Source organism: Lepisosteus oculatus, chromosome 14, assembly GCF_040954835.1.
Source record: "Lepisosteus oculatus isolate fLepOcu1 chromosome 14, fLepOcu1.hap2, whole genome shotgun sequence".
Taxonomy (NCBI): Eukaryota; Metazoa; Chordata; class Actinopteri; order Semionotiformes; family Lepisosteidae; genus Lepisosteus; species Lepisosteus oculatus.
In genome coordinates this window covers 29020541-29041060 of record NC_090709.1, presented here as the reverse complement: position 1 = coordinate 29041060, position 20520 = coordinate 29020541, and the positions used below count along the sequence as shown (strand labels likewise).

At 47.5% G+C, this 20520-nt stretch overlaps 6 non-coding genes across 6 annotated transcripts; 5 read left to right on the top strand and 1 right to left on the bottom strand.

Moving 5' to 3' along the window:
* The first annotated feature begins 13623 nt into the window (after positions 1-13623).
* Positions 13624-13696, top strand: trnaf-gaa (transfer RNA phenylalanine (anticodon GAA)). Its single transcript has one exon. It is a non-coding gene; the product is annotated as a tRNA-Phe (tRNA).
* A 109-nt stretch (positions 13697-13805) lies between these two features.
* trnav-aac (transfer RNA valine (anticodon AAC)) lies at positions 13806-13878 on the top strand. Its single transcript has one exon. It is a non-coding gene; the product is annotated as a tRNA-Val (tRNA).
* A 1387-nt stretch (positions 13879-15265) lies between these two features.
* Positions 15266-15430, bottom strand: LOC138243622 (U1 spliceosomal RNA). Its single transcript, XR_011192277.1, has one exon. It is a non-coding gene; the product is annotated as a U1 spliceosomal RNA (small nuclear RNA).
* A 3186-nt stretch (positions 15431-18616) lies between these two features.
* LOC138216170 (5S ribosomal RNA) lies at positions 18617-18735 on the top strand. The gene has a single exon (XR_011179882.1). It is a non-coding gene; the product is annotated as a 5S ribosomal RNA (ribosomal RNA).
* Positions 18736-19272: 537 nt separating this feature from the next.
* Positions 19273-19391, top strand: LOC138244381 (5S ribosomal RNA). The gene has a single exon (XR_011192994.1). It is a non-coding gene; the product is annotated as a 5S ribosomal RNA (ribosomal RNA).
* Positions 19392-19928: 537 nt separating this feature from the next.
* LOC138244939 (5S ribosomal RNA) lies at positions 19929-20047 on the top strand. Its single transcript, XR_011193556.1, has one exon. It is a non-coding gene; the product is annotated as a 5S ribosomal RNA (ribosomal RNA).
* Positions 20048-20520: the final 473 nt, after the last annotated feature.

The window sequence follows — 20520 nt, the reverse complement described above, 5'->3', positions numbered from 1 at the left end:
CGTTCAGAAAGTGTTGAACCTGCTCTCAGAGCAAATTGCCTCTTTTACATACAGTAGCAGCCCCGACACTAAGAAACTAAGAGAAATGGCTTTTATTGGGCATTTTTCATGTCCAATGCGTTTGACATTTCCCAAGGGCGACAGAGTTCTTTTGCAACACTATTTCTTCTTCTTTTTTCTTTCTGTACGCTTTGATAAAAAACGAGAAATCATGCAAGGGAAAAATGTCTTTTTTTCATAGAGAAAACGTGTACCAGGAAATGTTGTGTTGAGAAGAAGTGATTTAACATGATACGTGACCTAATTTATCGGAGCGAATGCTCACCCAGCAAGGTCTGGAGAAGTTGGAGAGTCTGGTGGATGTGATAATTATACGGTGTTGTGGAAGAAAACAGTCTTTCTTTGAATTCTCAATCAATTGGAATTTCAGTGCGGAACATAAAGCCTTTGTCTGATTTAAAGAGATTATATTTTAAAACTCATAAAAAATCAGAAAACACACGTTTCTCACTTTGAAATTTTAGACGGGGCGGTATATTACTAGTAGCAACGCTGAGCACACTATTGGGGAATTCAGGTTATGTGAAATACCAGCAGTTTAATAAATAACGCATCTGATGTTGGATCATAAGATTGTAGGTTCGACTTCTACCTGGCTCATGTAAATTTTATTCAAGCTCCTCAGTAATAGATGTCTATTATGTAATGAACCGCACCTGAAAGCAAACATTGGGTCTGTTTCCTTTGTTTTCCAGCATGAAATAGCAAATCGTTACAAAAAGTACCTGCTAATGTCCAATAGCGTTTTTTTTTCAAATTACATTTTCAGGCTTCAGACACTTTTTAATAAAACAAAAGTGTCCAGAAACTCCCTAACTTTCAGGTTTGCTTGAACCTGTATTAAAAGAAATTATTTGAAACTTCCGGGATTCCATTCTCTGATGTAGCTGTCTCTAAAGACGGATGTGATGTTTCGCAGATGTGAACTGTGCCTTCTCTCTTGTGTTCAAGGGTATTCGCTGTGGGAGATCCTAACTGTATGTCCAGTAGGGCTCTATTTTGTTTAGATTATCTATGTGGTGTACAGATAGAACTCAACTACATGGTGTGAATTCCGTGTTCAGGACGAGCAGAACCTGAAAAACTAAAAGCAGACCTCGACATAATTTGAACACACAGCCTTCTGATGTGGAGTCAGACATGCTACCTTTGTGCCACAAGGTCACAGCTCTCAGCTGTTTTGAATTCCCCAAAGGAGACAAATCAGCTTCACAAAAAATTGTCCTGTGAAGAGCGCCGCTCTTCCGAAGAGAGTCTCTTCATCTCAGACCATATTTTATTCTTCCTGCACAGCTCTTGTGCAGGTGTTGTTCTTGATAACAGATCCAGGAACACTGACTGTTTTTCTATTTTTTTTAATTAAGTACCCCATGGTGCAACGGTAGCATGTCTGACTCTAAATCCCGAAGTTAATTTTCAAAGTATATCGGAGTCAACTGATACTGATCAGGTTCTGCTGCTGCTGAACCCGCAGTCTTCACCTTAAAGTTTAATTCCCCAAGCCTTATATGTCCATCCCTTCTCGTCAAAACTCATATTTTCACAGGGTACCCTTCAGAAATCGCAGTATAGAATGAAAAACTCCAGTAGATCTCGGCCGCTGTTGGTGATTTTCCTTTAAAAATAAATGAATCTCTGGAAATTTTACGGAGTGTATTACTTTCACTGAGACCGAGGAGTGTTAAGATGTACATGAGTCTTTGTGGCTCGGTTGTTAACCAAAAGGGTGGTTTTATGTTTCACACTAAATTGAGATCTTGAAACCAAAATAGTTAGAAATATGGAACACAACCGTTGTTCCCCAAGAAGGAAAGCTGTTTTGTACTGACGTCACTCCTTTTTATGTAACCCAGATTGTGAAGACAACTCTGCCCTATCAAAGGAAAATGTTACACAAAAGTTGGAAAGCACACTCTGAACCCATCTGTATATTTGATTCCCGTGATCCGTTCAAAGCTGCTTAGTACTTTGCAAGCAAATCAAATCATTTCAGGGAAGAAACTCAGTTTAATGAACTACTTTTGTATTTTCACTCATTGATTTTGATCTTTGTATTCTCTTCGCATTCTCAGCAATAATATTTCAAAATTACAGTTCGGATTTATTGGAAAACTTCACAAGCATTATGAGATTAGGACTGTACAATTGTTTTTTAATATCTTGGTATATTTACCTTCATTTTAATATAGATATAACCATAAATGTTGTTAAGCATATTGTACTTTTGTCGTACTTTTTAAAACATTTTAGCTGAGGACACACGGCGACTATTATACCTTGTGATACATGCAAGACATCTGTAAACGAAGATGTAATTACAATAAAATTGGCAATTCACAGAAAAACACAATTTGTATAATATTATTCCTCTATATCAATGATCAATTGAAGGATTTGAAGAAACTATCAAAGAAACAGCAGCAATAGCAGATGATTTTGGTTTTGAACCCATCTTTACACCTCAATAATCCATTTGTCCTCGAAAAAAGAAAAGACAGGGATATTTTGAGTCTCATAATTATCCTCTTCTTGATCCAAAAAAAGCGTTTATTGCTTCTGTACTTTTTTGGATTTTCTTACGAAGATCTCACGAAGTATTACCAGGATCTATATTTAGTGTTCGGTAGCGATAACACTGCTGATATTGATTGAGTAAAAATCTGTGATGTATTGACAGCTTTATCTGAAGCGAGAAATCCTCGAACACCGCTTATGAAGTGTTGGGATTCATACCAAGAAATACCTTTTGTTTTCCCACCCAAAATGCTACTATTGCATTACACATTATGCAAACATTACCAGTTTTAGTAGCTTCTGGGCGCGATTTTCCAAAACTGAAACTAATTACAAATTATTTAAGATGAACCATGTCCAAAAATTGTAAATCAGGACTAATATAATATCAAGTGAAATTACTACAGAAGAAAAGGTTTAACTGAAATATGAATAAGACTATGCAAGCCTACAAAATAGAATAATTCAATTTATATAACTTATTCTTTTCTTATTTGAGAAATGGGCTCACATACCGGAAGACACTAACGTTTCTCTTCGTTAGAATATGTGAATAACAGTTTAACCCCAAATGTCTGTAATTGTGATTCTGTTAAAATTCAAAAAAGCATCTATCAATAGTAAGAAATTATTAAGAAAGGAAGAAATTGTGTTATTTCATAAACTGTAAGACATGAAGACATTTACAGGTTATATCCTTTGCTTTGTCTTTTAACACAAGCGTTCAGGATCCAAGCCCATGTTCGGATGGTTGTGTTTCTCTTGTAATCATCAAATGTCATTGTTTTGTCCGTCAGTTCTTTCTCAAGTTGTACCATGGATATTTTATACCATCAACACTTTTCATGCTCTTTTGCATTTTCCTTCACATACGGAAAAAAACTCAAGGCGTTCTTGTCACTGTGCTACACAGTACAGGACACGCAGTGAGGAATTCGCGCAGCTTTCAGCTCAGTGCGGAATCCAGAGGGAGGACTCGCTCGGTGAATGATCTCTCAGGAAATCCCGGGTGAGGTTTTTCTGCAACAGCCACGACAAGTGTGAAGACGTTCTCTGGATTTCCTGAATGTGACTTTAAATTAGTTCACATTCTTTGGTAGTTAACAGAACTAAATGCTTTGGAGGTACATCTAAAACTGCAGAGAACACTGTAGCACTTCGAGTTAAATTGTGTAAACCTGGCTCTCTATGAACACGAGCAAAGAGTTCTCACTCGACAGAAGACTGCGATGTGAGCACAGTAACATAAAGCACTTGAAGATGCTAGGGATTGAACCTGGGACCTCATACATGTAAGACAAGCACTCTACCACTAAGCTACACCCCCAACATAGAGACCTTTCAAAGATGTGCAGGTGCTCACAGACCACAATCCATCTTTTGCATCTTTTAAGTGCTCTTGATTAAACTATGCATAGAAAAACAGCAGTACTGATGATTTTCATGGACTGATGCACACTTGTTCTGTACAACTCCAGTGATAAAACCTTGTCTGTAAATATTGTAGAACGTAAAAGGGTGAAACAATGCTCCAACCACAGGAATGGTAACAGAAAGGATCATTTTCTTATTTAATACGTCCTTTTGAGATGCCTTGTCAACGCACACAGACGTTAGAGCTGAACAAATATTTTGTACACAAGACGGCAGTGCGATATTAAAATTCCTGTCTTCTTGATGGATTCAGACTGGTAGCCAGAGGATGCCGGGACAACGCCCATTGGACAACTGCTGGAACAGAGGCTGCAACAGAGCTTGTCAGCTGGTTTGGTGTTCGTGCCAGGAGATTCCAAATCCATACACAGTGGATAAGTAAACCCCATGTTCTACATTCCGTCTCGAGAATTCAGTTGTACCTCAAAAAAAGTTGTTATCAATTTAATTCATGAGTAATGTATTTACTTCCGAGTTTAGAGTAACAGTGGGTAATAACACTGATTAGCGATTTGGTAACCGAACGATATATATTGACATATATTCTCTGTTGTGTATCTTTGTGTTTGCATCTCTTCGAGATTATATACCTTGTATATTGATAACCCTCACAGTAAGGTCTGCCGCTCGTATCCAGGCAGACTAGTATATGTTTGGTGCACAATTTATGTTAATAAATGTATCTCGTGTATTGAACCCGTGTGTGTGCGTTGTTAGTTGTTCTGACGATTGATTTTCTAAAAGCCACAATGAACAACCTCGTGATTACTGCTACAATTAATAATTGTCTCAGTAAACCCATCAAACCTCTACACTTGTATAGTATAATTTATTATCTGTACCTGCAAATCCCCAATATTACTGCTGTCTCCTGAGAAACACAAGTGTAGAGTCAAATCATATGAAATAATACAACAAATCTATTCAATTAACACCCAGATGTGACAGAACACTTTTAAGACTTATACCCCTTTAAATAAGTATTTCCTTAATTTCAGTTCTCTTCCCTCCATGGGATACCTGAAAATTCACTATAGCATAATAAAGGCTGTGCATGCATTACCTGTAATACAGCTACTAATAAAGATAACATTAAAGTTGATTATTAAAAAATCACACTTTTATTAATAAAATATGTTTTGATAAAAGAAGTCTTAATAGACTAGGTAAATCCCTGTAGTAGTCTAACAACTACAAAAAAGAAAAAAAAAACAGAACAACTTCAAAACAAAGAGAAAAAGAACATTAAAAACAAATCTTGGTAACAACAAAAACACAGAAAAGTGAGTGCTTTTTCAAGTCTTCGGTACTCCATCATGCTCCTCTCATTTCAGTAGACCTCTCTCATATATTTGTGTATAGGTCTGCTGGAGGTCCATTGCTGATGGTAATTTAAGTAGGGAGCTGTGTCAGCATGTGTGGACTGCATAGGAACAAGTAAAATTTTATTCCATGCAGAAAAGAGAAGCAAACAACGTTTGAGCTTTGGAGCCTTCTTCAGGTCTGACAAGGAACAAACCTTTACTTGTTCCTTTGATGTTAATTTAGACCTGATCTCCAGCAAATACTTAACAGGACCTAAACTGGTCAGTTAGTTTAAATAGTTGAAGATATAGGCCACACTGCTCCAGGTGAGGCTTGAACTCAATCTCAGCATGAGTTCGATTGCACCACTGGAGCTGCAGAAGTCTTTTTTTACACAGACTAATGCAATTGCAATTAGTCACGAAACAAACGAGAACTGCAGCTGTACACTTGAGACAGGACGCTACTGTATTATTTTTGTTTAACACTCCAGTCGAACAAGCCGACATGTCACTATTGCTAAATCGTTACAAAAGACGCCAACTAATGACCAGTTTTATTTTTAACAGAACTTTACTGAAAGTTAAACTTATAAAACTACCTGAGCAAATAAATACAACAATTATTGTTCCTCTGACCTTCTCAGTATTTCTTTTTTTAAATTAATACATTTATTTATCCATGGTGTGCCTTGTGCTTACTTTTCAGAACTCTCTCTCCTGTGTTAGTAGGAGCTTACATTTCAAATTAAGTTCTTTAATCAGTTCCAATATCTTCCTTTCAAAGTAGGGAAGAGCAAGCTGGCATGTTGTTTTGCCTGTGGTTATTCTTTATGACTATATCTTCTGACACCTGTGCACAATCCTACAACATTACAAGAGAAGCACTATAACAGGAGTCATAAAAATGCAAGAAGCCACTTTGAACAATCTTTCGGAATTGTAAAACAACTAACGCTTTGCTTGGCTGTCATTTGGTTTGTATACCAGTCCATCAAGAGGCAGCACCATCATCATCAGGTCATGTGCAGTCCTACACAACCTTGCGATTGACTAGGATGAGCTACCTTTTCCATCTCCATGGCATGCAGCACACTCTGGCTGTTTCAACACAGTCATTATTGGACCACAGTGCACTGTCTCTTCTGTCCTGTGGCTATCATAATCACTTTTAAGAAGCCAAGTTTTTTTTCTTTAACATGTGCTTGGGTGCCACCCATTTCCTTATTATCCCTGCTTTCCAGCGGCTGACCCTACCTGTGTAAATAATGTCCTAGTAGTTCTAGTGCCCTGTGTAGTCTTATAAGTGTATAGCGTGTTGTTAAGTAATTACCACCCTAAAGATGTGTACGTGTTCTGTCAGTCTCCTCATGTGCATGTATATCCTGTGTTTGGTATTGTGGTTGTTAAAGAATAAAGCTATTGCTTGGTTTGTTAATCGCGTCTCCACTGGTCCTTTGTTCTGAGAAGAACCTCTAAATGCTACATTGGTGTCAGAAGCGGGCAGGATGGACAAATCTTGGCATACATTAGCTGATTCTGTCAAGTGCTGTCTGACTCTAAAAGAGACAGAACCCATCGGCAGCGCACATAGGGAGCCTGAGCAACTCCTGGGTGTGACAGGTGGCCACAGCCCTTACCAGGGCTATCCAGTAGTGGTCCTGCCGGTAGAATTGGGGCGACTGCCCGCTACTCCCGCCCAGTGGATGCCCCAAAGAGAAGATACCCTCCCTGCTGGAGCTGACCAGCGATTCCCACACCCATCAGTGCGGGTGCAACCCGGTCGCTACGACGGGGAAGCGCCTTGGGAAACCTACAAGGCGCAGTTCCAGCTCGCGACCTGGACGAATGGCTGGTGCCGGGCAGAGATGGAAGGAGTGGCCTGCCAGGTGCTCCTGGACGTCCCGGAGGAGGACAGAGGCGAATACACGGCGCTGGCGGCGGCTCTCCAGCTGCGTTTCGGTGTGGAGGAGGCGCCGGACTTGATGCGGGAGAGGCTGGCCCTGCGGCGGCGCCGACCAGGAGAGCGACTGGGCCCGGTTGCCGCTGATGTCGCGTTCCTCGCCCGCCGAGGATACCCAACTTTTCCCCGGGAGGCGCAGGGGGAGATGGCTCTCCAGGCCTTTCTCAAGGCCCTCTCACCCGAGGAGCTGCGGCACCAAGTGCATCGCTGGAGCAGGCCTTGGCTGAGGCCGTGTTCAGGGTGGCTGGAAGCGCCAGCAGACACTGCTGGCTGACCGAGGCGGCGACGGAGGAGTCCAGCGAGGGGGAAGAGGAGCCAGACCTTGCAGCGACCCCTGCGGAACAGCCCCACACGCTGCTTTGCGACCGCTGCAGGAAGAGGGAACTCTGAGCCCGGTTCTGCCGGGCACCCGAACCTCGCACTCCTCGATCGGCGTCGGGAAACGGGAACGGGGCGACTCAGCGTGTGGAAGGCCGCCACTCGAACACCTCACCCCCCGCTCCGGAGAGCGCTATTAAGACCGGCGCCCCTCACGTCACCGTGGGGCGAGTCGGCTGTAGCCGGGGCCTGTACCTCCACTGCCGAATCGAGGACCAACCCTGCCTGGCCCTACTCGACGCCGGTTCATCGGTAACCTTACTCCGGCCGGGCGTCCTCCCCGACACCGAGGGCACCAACCCCCCAGGATGGGAGGCCTCCGGCCTGCGGCTAAGGACCGTGACGGGACAGCTCGCCGCAGTCCGGGGGAAACGGGTGCTTGCCTTCCGTCTAGGTGCAGCGACGGTGTGCCACCCCTGCTACCTTGCACCCATCCAGGAGGACTGCATTCTGGGGCTGGACGTACTGCAGCGAGTGGGGGCCAGTTTGGACTTGAGCCGGCAGGAGTTGGTGTGGCAGGGGGAGCAACTTCACCTGGTGGAGGGCAGGCCCGGCGAAGGCCGAGGGACGCGGGCTTGCCGGAGCTGGGAGAAAAAGAGGCAGTGGCGGCGGCGGCGGCGGCAGTCGCCGGGGCAGACCAGGCCTGTGAGCCGGGGAGCGAGCGTGCTGGATCCTGCTCCCGAGTCAGCCGGGGGGCCAGACAAGGCGGCGGCGGCGGGAGCCGAGCGTTGCATGGAAGCGAGGCGCGCCGTTGAGGATCTACCAGCAGAGCTGCGAGGGCCTCGATCAGGACCAGCGGCAGCGGCTCCAGGCGCTACTCGCCCAGAATGAGGATCTCTTTGCGGCGATAGATGAGGACTGCACCCGCACTGCCCTGGTCCAACACGAGATCAACACCGGCGACGCTCGGCCCATCCGCATCCCACCGGGACGCATGGTTCACGCCAAGCGGACCGCCGCCGAGGAAAAGATCCGGGAGATGGCCGCAGCGGGGGTGATTGAGCCCTCCGCGAGCCCGTGGTCGGCGCCAGCTGTACTGGTAAAAAAAAAAGACTGCTCGTGGAGGTTCTGCGTCAACTACCGCAAGCTGAACGAGGTCACCCGGAAAGATTCCTACCCCCTGCCGAGGATAGATGACGCCCTAGACTACATCACCGGGTCGACCTGGTTCAGCTCCCTGGACCTCCGCTGCGGCTACTGGCATGTACCGCTTGCTCCCGATGCTCGCCCGAAGACAGCCTTTTCTATCGGCCAGGGCCTCTGGCAGTTTACTGTCATTCCTTTTGGCCTGTGCAATGCCCCGGCGACGTTCGAGAGGCTGATGGAGAGGGTGCTGGCATCTGTCCCGCGGAACCAGTGTGTGCTGTATCTGGACGATCTGCTGGTTCATGCCCGGGGCTTCGACCAGGCCTTGACGAACCTCCAGGCGGTGCTGGACTGCATCCGCCGTGCTGGCCTGAGGCTCAACCCCTCACCGACAAGGGCCGCCGTTTCGACTGGGACTCGGGCTGTGAGACTGCCTTCGGCCGGTTGCGTGAAGCTCTGGTGGGGGCCCCCGTGCTGGCCTACCCCGACCCGCGGTTGCCATATGTTCTCGATACCGACGCGAGTGACTCGGGGGTGGGCGTGGTGTTGGCGCAGGAGGGGCCGGATGGGGAGCGCGTAGTGGCCTACTATAGTCGGGCTTTGACTAGGGCTGAACGGAACTACTGCGTGACCCGTCGCGAGCTGCTGGCGGTGATGGCGGTGGTCCACCACTTCAGGCCGTACCTGTTCGGGACCCGGTTCCGGCTGAGGACCGACCATGCGTCCCTCACCTGGCTGCTCCACTAAAAGGAGCCGGAGGGGCAGATGGCGCGATGGATAGAGATCCTGCAGGAGTACGACTTCACTGTCGTGCACCGTGCGGGGTCTCGCCATCTCAATGCCGACGCTCTCTCGCGGCGCCCCTGCGAGGCCGCGGACTGCCATCACTGCGCCCGGCGGGAGCAGCGTGAGGTGGCTGTCCGCACCGTGGCGGGGGTGGGCACCGCGGCCACGGCCCGGGAGGGGCCGCTGGGGGTGGGCCTGCCAGACCTGGCGCAGCGTCAGGCAGCTGATCCTGACGTGGGGCCGGTGCTCCGCTGGAGGGCAGCTGGAGTGCGGCCTACGCGAGAGGAGCTCGCCCCGCACCCAAAGTCCGTCAAGGCCCTCTGCGCCCTGTGGGAGGCCTTGGAGGTAAAGGATGGGGTGCTGCACCGGGGGTGGTGGGTACCCTCCAGTGGTGAGGTACGGTGGCAGCTGGTGGTGCCTCGGTCGCTCCGCGGGGCGGTGCACGGCCAGCCGGGCATGGGGCACTTCGGCGGTAAGAAAACCCTGCAGCGTCTCCGAGGCCATTTTTATTGGGGTCTTTGCCACTGGGACGTGCAGAGGTACTGCCAAACGTGTGCGGTGTGCGTGGCGCAGAAGGGTCCCCCCGAGCACTCTCGGGCCCCCCTCCAACAACACCAGGTGGGGGCTCCTATGGAGCGGGTGGGGGTGGACGTTTTGGGCCCGTTTCCGCGCACCGAGGCTGGGAACCGCTACGTCTTGGTGGCCATGGATTATTTTACGAAGTGGCCGGAGGCCTACGCCCTCCCGGACCAGAGTGCCCCCACGGTGGCCGATGCACTGCTGGAGGGGATATTTGCCAGGCTGGGGGTGCCGGAGGAGTTACACAGTGACCAGGGGCGTAACTTCGAGGTCTTCGCCAGAGTGTGCCAGCGCCTGGGGATCACTAAGACGCGGACCACACCGCTGCATCCCCAGAGCGACGGGTTGGTGGAGCGGTTTAATCGGACGCTCGCCACCCAGCTGGCCACCCTGGTGTCCCGGCACCAACGGGACTGGGACTGCCACCTCCCCCTTGCGCTCTGGGCGTACAGGACCGCGGTCCAGGAATCCACCGGGTGCACCCCGGCCTCGCTCATGCTGGGCCGGGAAATGCGAACCCTGGTGGACCTGGTCTTCGGCCCGCCGCCCGGAGACGGGTCGGCACCGCCGGCTGGACCGGACTACGAGTGGGACCTGCGGCAGCGGATGCAGCAGGTGCACAGCTTTGCACGGACCCACCTGACACAGGCGGGGGTCCGGCAGAAGCGGCACTACGACCTGCGCTGCAGGGGGCCTGCCTTCCAGCCCGGGGACTCGGTTTGGGTGTACAACCCGCGCCGCTGCAAAGGCCTCAGCCCTAAGCTGGCGCCGTCATGGGAGGGTCCCGCTGAGGTACTCGGGGTGGTGGGTGAAGTCTGCTACCGTGTCCGGTTGCGAACACGGGGGAGAGTGGTGGTCCTGCACCGAGACCGCCTGGCCCCCTACCGGGCCCGGGAGGAGGAGCCGTGTGGGGAGGCTCTACAGGAGCAGCCGGTGCTGGAGCCGGACGATAGTGGGGCGTCCGTGGGTCGCCAGCCGTCACTGCGGCGCAGGGTTCCACAGCAGTTAGCCCAGTACGAGTACAGCCTGAGGGGGGTGTTCGACGTCGGCGAGACGCCAGACGCCAGACGCCAGACGCCAGATGCTTCAGGTGGGGGCAGTGTAATGCCCTCGCCTGGTGGTGAGGAGAAAGTGCCCCTAGGCGCTCGTAGTACCGCTGGGCATGCTGGGAGTGGTAGCCGGGGAGAGTTTGAGGGTCAGCACGATGACCAGCGGCTGACCCTACCTGTGTAAATAATGTCCTAGTAGTTCTAGTGCCCTGTGTAGTCTTGTAAAAGTATAGTGTGTTGTTAGGTAATTACCACCCTAACTATGTGTACTTGTTCCCTCAGTCTCCTCATGTGTGTGTATATCCTGTGTTTGGTTTTGTGTTAATGCTTGTTTTTTAATCGCGTCTTCACTCGTCCTTTGTTCTGAAAAGAACCTGCAAATGCTACAGTATTTATTTTATAAACACCAGTATTGACACTTTGATCAGTATATTTATTATTAGTAGCCAGTCTTATAAATTTACAATTTAGATTAAGTCTGGTAACAGTTATACAGTTAATTTAAATCATCAGACCACTAATGGAACTGAGAGCTGGGTGGAAATAAAACCAGGATACACATTTTAACCTCCAGGATCAGGAGTCTGATCCTCCTGGCTTCTTTACTCTGAAGATTTGTGTAAAACTCTTAAAAGCGCTTATTTCAGGGACTCGTGCTTGTCCTCTACTGCTCCACATGGGTACGCTTTGTAACGCAATAATCTGCGATGTAAACTTTTTTTTCTGTTTAATGAATTTTATTCCTAGGTTTGTCGCTCTCCTTCTCCAACTGTGATGATTCGCTTCTCTTCACAGTCCGGTGTGTTTTTTTGGGGGGGGGAGATTTTATATCTGTAAGAAAAGCCCCCCGGGCTCCGGACAGGAGTCTCCTCCAGCTCTGCTTTGTCAGAAAGAGCGCTGTGACGTCACAGACACCAGCCAGAGTGCTGGGATCAGAGAGCGAGACCGCGGGAGATGCGCGGAGGGAACGGAGGAGAATTATTGATCACTTATGTATCGACAACCAATTTATTCAGCTGAAGGACCATAGAATAATCGATTAACTTCACTGATTGGTGAGTACTGATTCTTTTCTTGACCCTGTTTAAATATCTAGAAAACAGTCAATAAAGACTGTATCGATCAATTACCATAGTGCGTTTAGTGTTAATAATGTTCAATCCGAAATTAAACAATGATTATTCATATTATTATTTAGGTAACTCTATCCTAGAGCTAGAAAATTATATTCCAAGTTGATAAATGTATGTAAGTAACAGTTTAAATACATTTTTCCAGTGTTTATAAATCATAAGTATGGTAACCACGGCAACAGCCGGCACGTCACTGTATGTGTCTAGGTGTCTCGCATTCGTCACAGAGAGTGTATGTGACGTCACGGGCAGCAACTAATACTACTACTAGTGTATTCATTTTAACATTAGTGAGAGTACAACTGGTAGTTTTAATGGTAGTGTTCATAACAAAGTGTGAGTATTAATAACAAAGCGCTTGTTTGTTAATCGCGTCTCCACTCGTCCTTTGTTCTGAAAAGAACCTGTAAATGCTACAATATTCTTTACTCAGCAGCTTATTAAAAACAGCTCCTGTGATGTTCAAACCGATTTTTTACACAGAACACTGACACAGCTTTGCGTTCTGAATCTCTTTTTCTCGTGCGTTTATTTAATGTGGCACAATGCACTGGGATAAGGGTATTCTGTTCACAAACCAATAGCATTTAAACCACAGCCCAGGTTCGATCTGTCTCCCAGAATCACCAGGGCGCACACACACACACACAACCGTGCCGTTGAAGTGCTCTGCTTCATTTCTAAGGGCAACTCAACATTCACTCCTACCCCGAGTGCAGAAAAGACAGCGTCCGCAGCAACAACAGCTCAGGTCTCTGCACAGGAGCTAAGCTGCCCCCATCTCCTCTGCTCTGCGGTTCCTGCGGAGTGGATTCCTGCCTGGAGCCGTGTTTGCAGGCGGCGGCTCCCCGCGCCCTGTCTGTGCGTCGTGTCCAAGAGCTCCTGGGAGGAAGAGAGAGGCCTCACACTCGGGGGCTTTTCCACGGTCTGTGTGAGGAGGGGCGGGTGTGTCCAGTAGCTTATCGAGCGGAAGCCTGGGGCAGCGGAGAGCTGTGATCGTGCAGACCTTGAGGTGTCACCTCTTTGTGTGCTTTCCCGCCCCCCCTCCGCCCAAGCTCTGCTCCAAAGTAGCCCGGCAACCCCTCACACCTGCACGTGTCACAACCTAAGGTGTGGTCATGAGACACCCATGGGGTGTCGTTCTGTTCTTGCTAATTGTTTCCTGCCCTTCGCAGGCAGGAGTCCATGCTAGGAAGATGCGCTGGACAGAGCTCAGAGGGCGCACCTGGGTGGCTTTCCTTCAGAGTGACGTTCCTGCAACACTCTCCCGCTACTCTTGGTGCGCTCATGCCGCAACACAGGAAGGCTGGAGCAGGTGGCTGTGGGCTCTGCGCACCGCCAAAATAGCTCAGTTGGGAGAGCGTTAGACTGAAGATCTAAAGGTCCCTGGTTTGATCCCGGGTTTTGGTATTTTGTTTCATCGCGCCCTTTGTTCCTCTCTCCAGCGCACCCTGCCTAAAGTGACGCGTCCCTTTCTCAGCCCGAAATGCAAGCAAGACACCAGCAGCGGTCCCTGCAGGTTTCCATAGTGTAGCGGCTATCACGTTCGCCTAACACGCGAAAGGTCCCCGGTTTGAGACCGGGTGGAAGCAGCCTCGTTTTGCACGCTCCTGTACTTCACAGAGGTCTTGAACGACCGGTCATTTGTTCCCAATGTGTTTCCGGTGCCTTCATGCACTCTTGTACCAAACGCACGTTCCTTCTGTACGTGGAGCCGATCATTTGCAATTGGGCTGTGCCGACAGACCAGGACGAGCTCTGTCGGCTCAAAAGCAGCGCAGGACCTGCAAGAACAACAGAAAGATTAGCATCCAGCGGGGGCCTCTTAGTGAGCCCAAGATCTCATCAAGAATCGGCTCCAGCAACAGGGCTGGGCGCATTGTTCCATTCTCCGACCACTCTCGGTGTAAACAAGTCCCTCCTGGTCTCTGCTTGAAATGCACTTTCCTGCGTTTGCTTTGGTGTAACTGGCTTCCCCTGCATGGGCGAATGTGAAGAAGATCCTTAGTAAGTCATTGAAGAAAACCAAGAAGAGGTCGGAGTGGCCTCTGTCGTTCATCAACGATCCAGTCAGGCAGTACTCCTCCTATTCTGCCAGTATGTGGATTCGAACCGGGGTTGTTGCGGCCACAACACAAATTCTGAGCACTATACGATCACAGCGAGTTACCGAGACATACACAGCCAGTAGGAAAGGATGTACTCTCTTTGTGTGACACTAGTCGGAAAAGTCCTGACGCTGCATTTCAACTGAGCCCTAGTATACATCAACCCTTCGACACTCTGAGTGCCAACTCTCTTGTGTGTTTTCTCCATCAAGCAGGTCATGAAGGCAGCAATTACAGTTTGCTTACATGACGCACGCACAACATGGCTGTATGCTCCCATATGGTCTAGCGGTTACGATACCTGATCTTCACCCAGGTGGCCTGGTTTCAGCTCCTTGTATGAGAACGTGTCAGTTTTGCCTCCTGCTTTCCAAAGATCAGCACCATGTTTTATGCCTCCCCCGAATATCGAAGCTGCCTCTAAATCTGCAAATGAAGATGAGTCAATAAACCACTTGTTTTTCGTATAACTATACATATATTCATTTAATACTGATTTCATTCATTGAGCACGGATACAATAGAGGTACAGCTATTCACTGTTTGACATGTCTGCACTGGTACAGAACCTAGCAATCAGAAAACGGGTGAAACTGTCTTGAGAATTAGCATACAGTACCGAGGCCCCCATGACCAAATAAAGGCTAACCTCGATAATCAGCCTAAATAATGCAGACAACAGCAAAACGACTGACTTTGAAAAGGGAATGAATGTCCGGAAGGAGTAGTGTAACCAGCTTGAAATGCTTCTCCGGACCTCTAACTAAAAGAAACCGGGAACCAGCAGTGGCATCGACTCCTTTCGAACTGGGATCCTATCGCAGCTCATGGTGTCCTAACTCTCCCGTATCTGATATTTGACCAAGCACATCAGGAGAGAGCGCGAACGCAGTCCCCCACTACCAGAAATTATGCAGTCGAGATTCCCACATTTGGGGAATTCGCAGGGGTCAGCACAGCCGGAGTGCAATGGCCGAGCCTCGCCCTGGGTGAATCGATTTTTTAAGAACTTTATTTTCTTTTCACAAAAAAATACAGGACATCACAAATTAGAAAGCTTTACATTAATATACATACTTAAAACAGTATATATAATCCCATCTCATTACATTTTGACACGGTACCAGTTATATAGCAACAATTTATTTTTTTCTGGTGCAAATCACATTCTTTACTTAAACATGATAATGTTTTTCACAGTTTCTTGAGATATTGACCTATGCTCTCAATTTCCCACAGATTTTCTGCTTCCTCCCTCCCTTCTCTCCACAGATCTCTGAGGTAATAGTTCTCTCGGGTGATGAACAGGGCCAGGCTACCTGCTGCCTTGACTGGGACCTCGATGCCTTTGAACAGCCCCATGTTCCTCACTCTCCACAGGGCGTCTTTCCCACTGTTCACCACGGCCCAGATCCTGTCAAACATGTCAGGAGGAAGTTTGACAGGAGAGATGCCGTTGTAGCGGCAATGCTTGTTAATAAGACAGAATTAGGCCGTGGTATTCTGTCCTAAATGAGGCCCCATCTCACCCTCCATCTTTGTGGTGCAGCCACAGAGAAAGTATTCATGCAGGTTGATTTAAGATGTTTTCTTTTGATAATGGACAGCTCCCAGATGGGGATGCACTTAGCTTAGCCTGGCTATCATGATCAATGGTCATCCATTGGTGCCTATCTGTCTAGGGAGTGCCGAATGGACATCTGGACTGCATTCCTAAGTGTCAAGAGTAAGTGACTCATATCTCACCTTGACCAACCAATCAGGGACTGGCAGGGCGTGGTAATACCACGTGGGTCTCTAATGCCCGCCAAACTCTCAACCAATCAGCACACATCTATGTCTTGGTCAAAAAGGGAGCGCAAGCTCAGATCGGGGCTCTCCTTGGCCATTTTCGCGCATCCTCAGAGACAATCACGTGACAACTGCTGTTGTCTGCAAAGGGACTTGGACTTTGTTCTAAGCGCGAGGCCGAGGATCCCATACGTACTCAGAATTCTACCAACGTGAATGATCCGCTTGATCAACGGCAGCCTACAGTTGGACCCTCATCGACAACCTGAATAGCTTATTCAGAAGCAGCGCTGGACCAGGAACGAACCAGCTTCTTCCCAGGCAAAAGAGTGACTTGGTGTTCGTGCCGGGAGATTCCAAATCCATACACAGTGGATAAGTAAACCCCATGTTCTACATTGTGTCTCGAGAATTCAATTGTACCTCAACACAAGTTGTTATCAATTTAATTCATGAGTAATGTATTTACTTCCGAGTTTAGAGTAACAGTGGGTAATAACACTGATTAGCGATTTGGTAACCGAACGATATATATTGACATATATTCTCTGTTGTGTATCTCTTTGTGTTGGCATCTCTTCGAGATTATATACCTTGTATATTGATAACCCTCACAGTAAGGTCTGCCGCTCGTATCCAGGCAGACTAGTATATGTTTGGTGCACAATTTATATGAATAAATGTATCTCGTGTATTGAACCCGTGTGTGTGCGTTGTTAGTTGTTCTGACGATTGATTTTCTAAAAGCCACAACGAACAACCTCGTAATTACTGCTACAATTAATAATTGTCTCAGTAAACCCATCAAACCTCTACAACCACGATACACCACCATAAACTATATTAATTTAGGAACATAAACATATAGTGTAAACTGTATATGGCTGGTATTGGTAGTTTAAAGAAAAAATACACACCAGTATTCCACTTTCTTCCTAAACATTTTAAGCATCAAAGTCTTACATGTAGTAAGATTTTACCAGGTTTCGGAAACGTTTTTACATGCTCCTTCTGACCATCTTAACTTTATATACTTTGTGAAAAGTCATAAGATATTCACATTTTCTGTGAATGTGCTCGTTATCGGAGTAAACAAAAGCATACTTTTAGAATTTGATTAATAGGGAATATAATATGGAATCACGTACCTAAAGAAATTAATAACGATATAATTATTTTTATGTACTGTAGCTCAAATAGTAGTATAATACACTTTCTATGGATACATGTGCTTCTACGCAATGCAGAAGCACATCCACAAGTAACATAACCTAGCTAAGAGAGGACATTGGCTAGCCATTATGATAAATACAGTGGAAAAAAGGAATTGGGAAAATAAGACCTGCTGATCTGTTATACATACCAGGAAGAGAACAGAATATGATTTTTTTCTGTTCGAAACGTGTGTTGTCTTTATGAAATTCATGTATTTTAAACGTTTAATTAAGAAGAAAAAAACTTACAGAAAGATACTAAGCTGATCACGAGATAGAAAGATCACCCGTTTTTCGCGAATAAAAAGTGGGTATTAACTGGGTGAACTGTTATTAACTGGAGTCAACTGGGTGAAAACACATAATATGAACATGAAACAAAACAAAAAATAAAAATAAGATACAATCTACAGACATTAAAACCGGTGTCATGGAAATATAACTATCAAGGAAGCCACAAGAGAGAGTTCTCACCTGAGTAAGGTCTTTATTTCAATATTGGGAGCAACCAGAGACTCAATTTGTTACAAGCAGTACAGGGTTTTCATAAGACGTTGCGCTGTAAAAAAGCTCAGCGCTTTGTCCATTCTAAAACTTCCACTTTCCCTAAGAGAAAACAGATTACATCAAAAAGCGAAAGAAGAAGCACTAGATATGTTATTCAAAGCTTATCAGTTACTTTCAGCTAATTCTAACGACCCAGACAGCATATATTGTTTTCGTACATTGTCTTCTAAAGTAACCTAAACAGTGTACTTTGTTGACGCACTGTTTTCTAAAATTCTGCACGTACTGTAGCACAGCAATTACATCCTTGAAATATATTATCTAAAAGCCCCAATATATTTCTTTGCAAAGCTCTCTACATTTTAAGAATCAATTTACTTATTAGATTTCCACTTAAAGACTTGTTCGGCTGGCGTTCGGGGAGTCGCGTTTTTCAGAATTGTATTGAGATCGTTTTCCACAGAGCTCAGATGTCAAAGCACAGCAGCAGCTCTCCACAGCGATCCTCTATAGCGCCCTTTCTCCCGCAGCTCCGTCCTCATTGGAAGGAAGCAAGAGTGAAAGGCTGAAGTGAAATAGAGCGGGGACGAAGGCAGTGAAGAGAGAGAACGTGGGAAGAAGAGAAAAACGCAAGGGAAAAAGAGCAGCGTCGTAAAAGAGGTGACGGAGCTGTCCTCTCAATAAGAAGGGTGCCAGGGAGCCTTGCTCTTTCTTACGGCCACACCCCCTTGAGCACGCCTGATCTCGTCTGATCTCGGAAGCTAAACAGGGATGGGCCTGGTTAGTACTTGGATGGGAGACCGCCTGGGAATACCAGGTGCTGTAAGCTTTTAAGCGCAGGAGGCGCCCTATCCCCGCTCGCTCGCTCATTCCCCTGTTCACACGTGCAGTGCGGCTTGTCCGTCTGTTTATTTGTCAGCTTTGGCGAGACACGGGTGCTTGTGTATTAGCGTGAGCGTTTTTTATTCTGATCAGGAACAGTTTTACAAGTCCGCAAAGGATCGAGGAAAGGTTTATCGCCAGCTGAAAAGAGACACAGCGCTTCGGCTGTGGAGACTTGTTCGGCTGGCGTTCGGAGAGTCGCGTTTTTCAGAATTGTATTGAGATCGTTTTCCACAGAGCTCAGATGTCAAAGCACAGCAGCAGCTCTCCACAGCGATCCTCTATAACGCCCTTTCTCCCGCAGCTCCGTCCTCATTGGAAGGAAGCAAGAGTGAAAGGCTGAAGTGAAATAGAGCGGGGACGAAGGCAGTGAAGAGAGAGAACGTGGGAAGAAGAGAAAAACGCAAGGGAAAAAAAGCAGCGTCGTAAAAGAGGTGACGGAGCTGTCCTCTCAATAAGAAGGGTGCCAGCGAGCCTTGCTCTCGCTTACGGCCACACCCCCTTGAGCACGCCTGATCTCGTCTGATCTCGGAAGCTAAACAGGGATGGGCCTGGTTAGTACTTGGATGGGAGACCGCCTGGGAATACCAGGTGCTGTAAGCTTTTAAGCGCAGGAGGCGTCCTATCCCCGCTCGCTCGCTCATTCCCCTGTTCACACGTGCAGTGCGGCTTGTCCGTCTGTTTATTTGTCAGCTTTGGCGAGACACGGGTGCTTGTGTATTAGCGTGAGCGTTTTTTATTCTGATCAGGAACAGTTTAACAAGTCCGCAAAGGATCGAGGAAAGGTTTATCGCCAGCTGAAAAGAGACACAGCGCTTCGGCTGTGGAGACTTGTTCGGCTGGCGTTCGGAGAGTCGCGTTTTTCAGAATTGTATTGAGATCGTTTTCCACAGAGCTCAGATGTCAAAGCACAGAAGCAGCTCTCCACAGCGATCCTCTATAGCGCCCTTTCTCCCGCAGCTCCGTCCTCATTGGAAGGAAGCAAGAGTGAAAGGCTGAAGTGAAATAGAGCGGGGACGAAGGCAGTGAAGATAGAGAACGTGGGAAGAAGAGAAAAACGCAAGGGAAAAAAAGCAGCGTCGTAAAAGAGGTGACGGAGCTGTCCTCTCAATAAGAAGGGTGCCAGCGAGCCTTGCTCTCGCTTACGGCCACACCCCCTTGAGCACGCCTGATCTCGTCTGATCTCGGAAGCTAAACAGGGATGGGCCTGGTTAGTACTTGGATGGGAGACCGCCTGGGAATACCGGGTGCTGTAAGCTTTTAAGCGCAGGAGGCGCCCTATCCCCGCTCGCTGGCTCATTCCCCTGTTCACACGTGCAGTGTGGCTTGTCCGTCTGTTTATTTGTCAGCTTTGGCGAGACACGGGTGCTTGTGTATTAGCGTGAGCGTTTTTTATTCTGATCAGGAACAGTTTAACAAGTCCGCAAAGAATCGAGGAAAGGTTTATCGCCAGCTGAAAAGAGACACAGCGCTTCGGCTGTGGAGACTTGTTCGGCTGGCGTTCGGAGAGTCGCGTTTTTCAGAATTGTATTGAGATCGTTTTCCACAGAGCTCAGATGTCAAAGCACAGCAGCAGCTCTCCACAGCGATCCTCTATAACGCCCTTTCTCCCGCAGCTCCGTCCTCATTGGAAGGAAGCAAGAGTGAAAGGCTGAAGTGAAATAGAGCGGGGACGAAGGCAGTGAAGAGAGAGAATGTGGGAAGAAGAGAAAAACGCAAGGGAAAAAGAGCA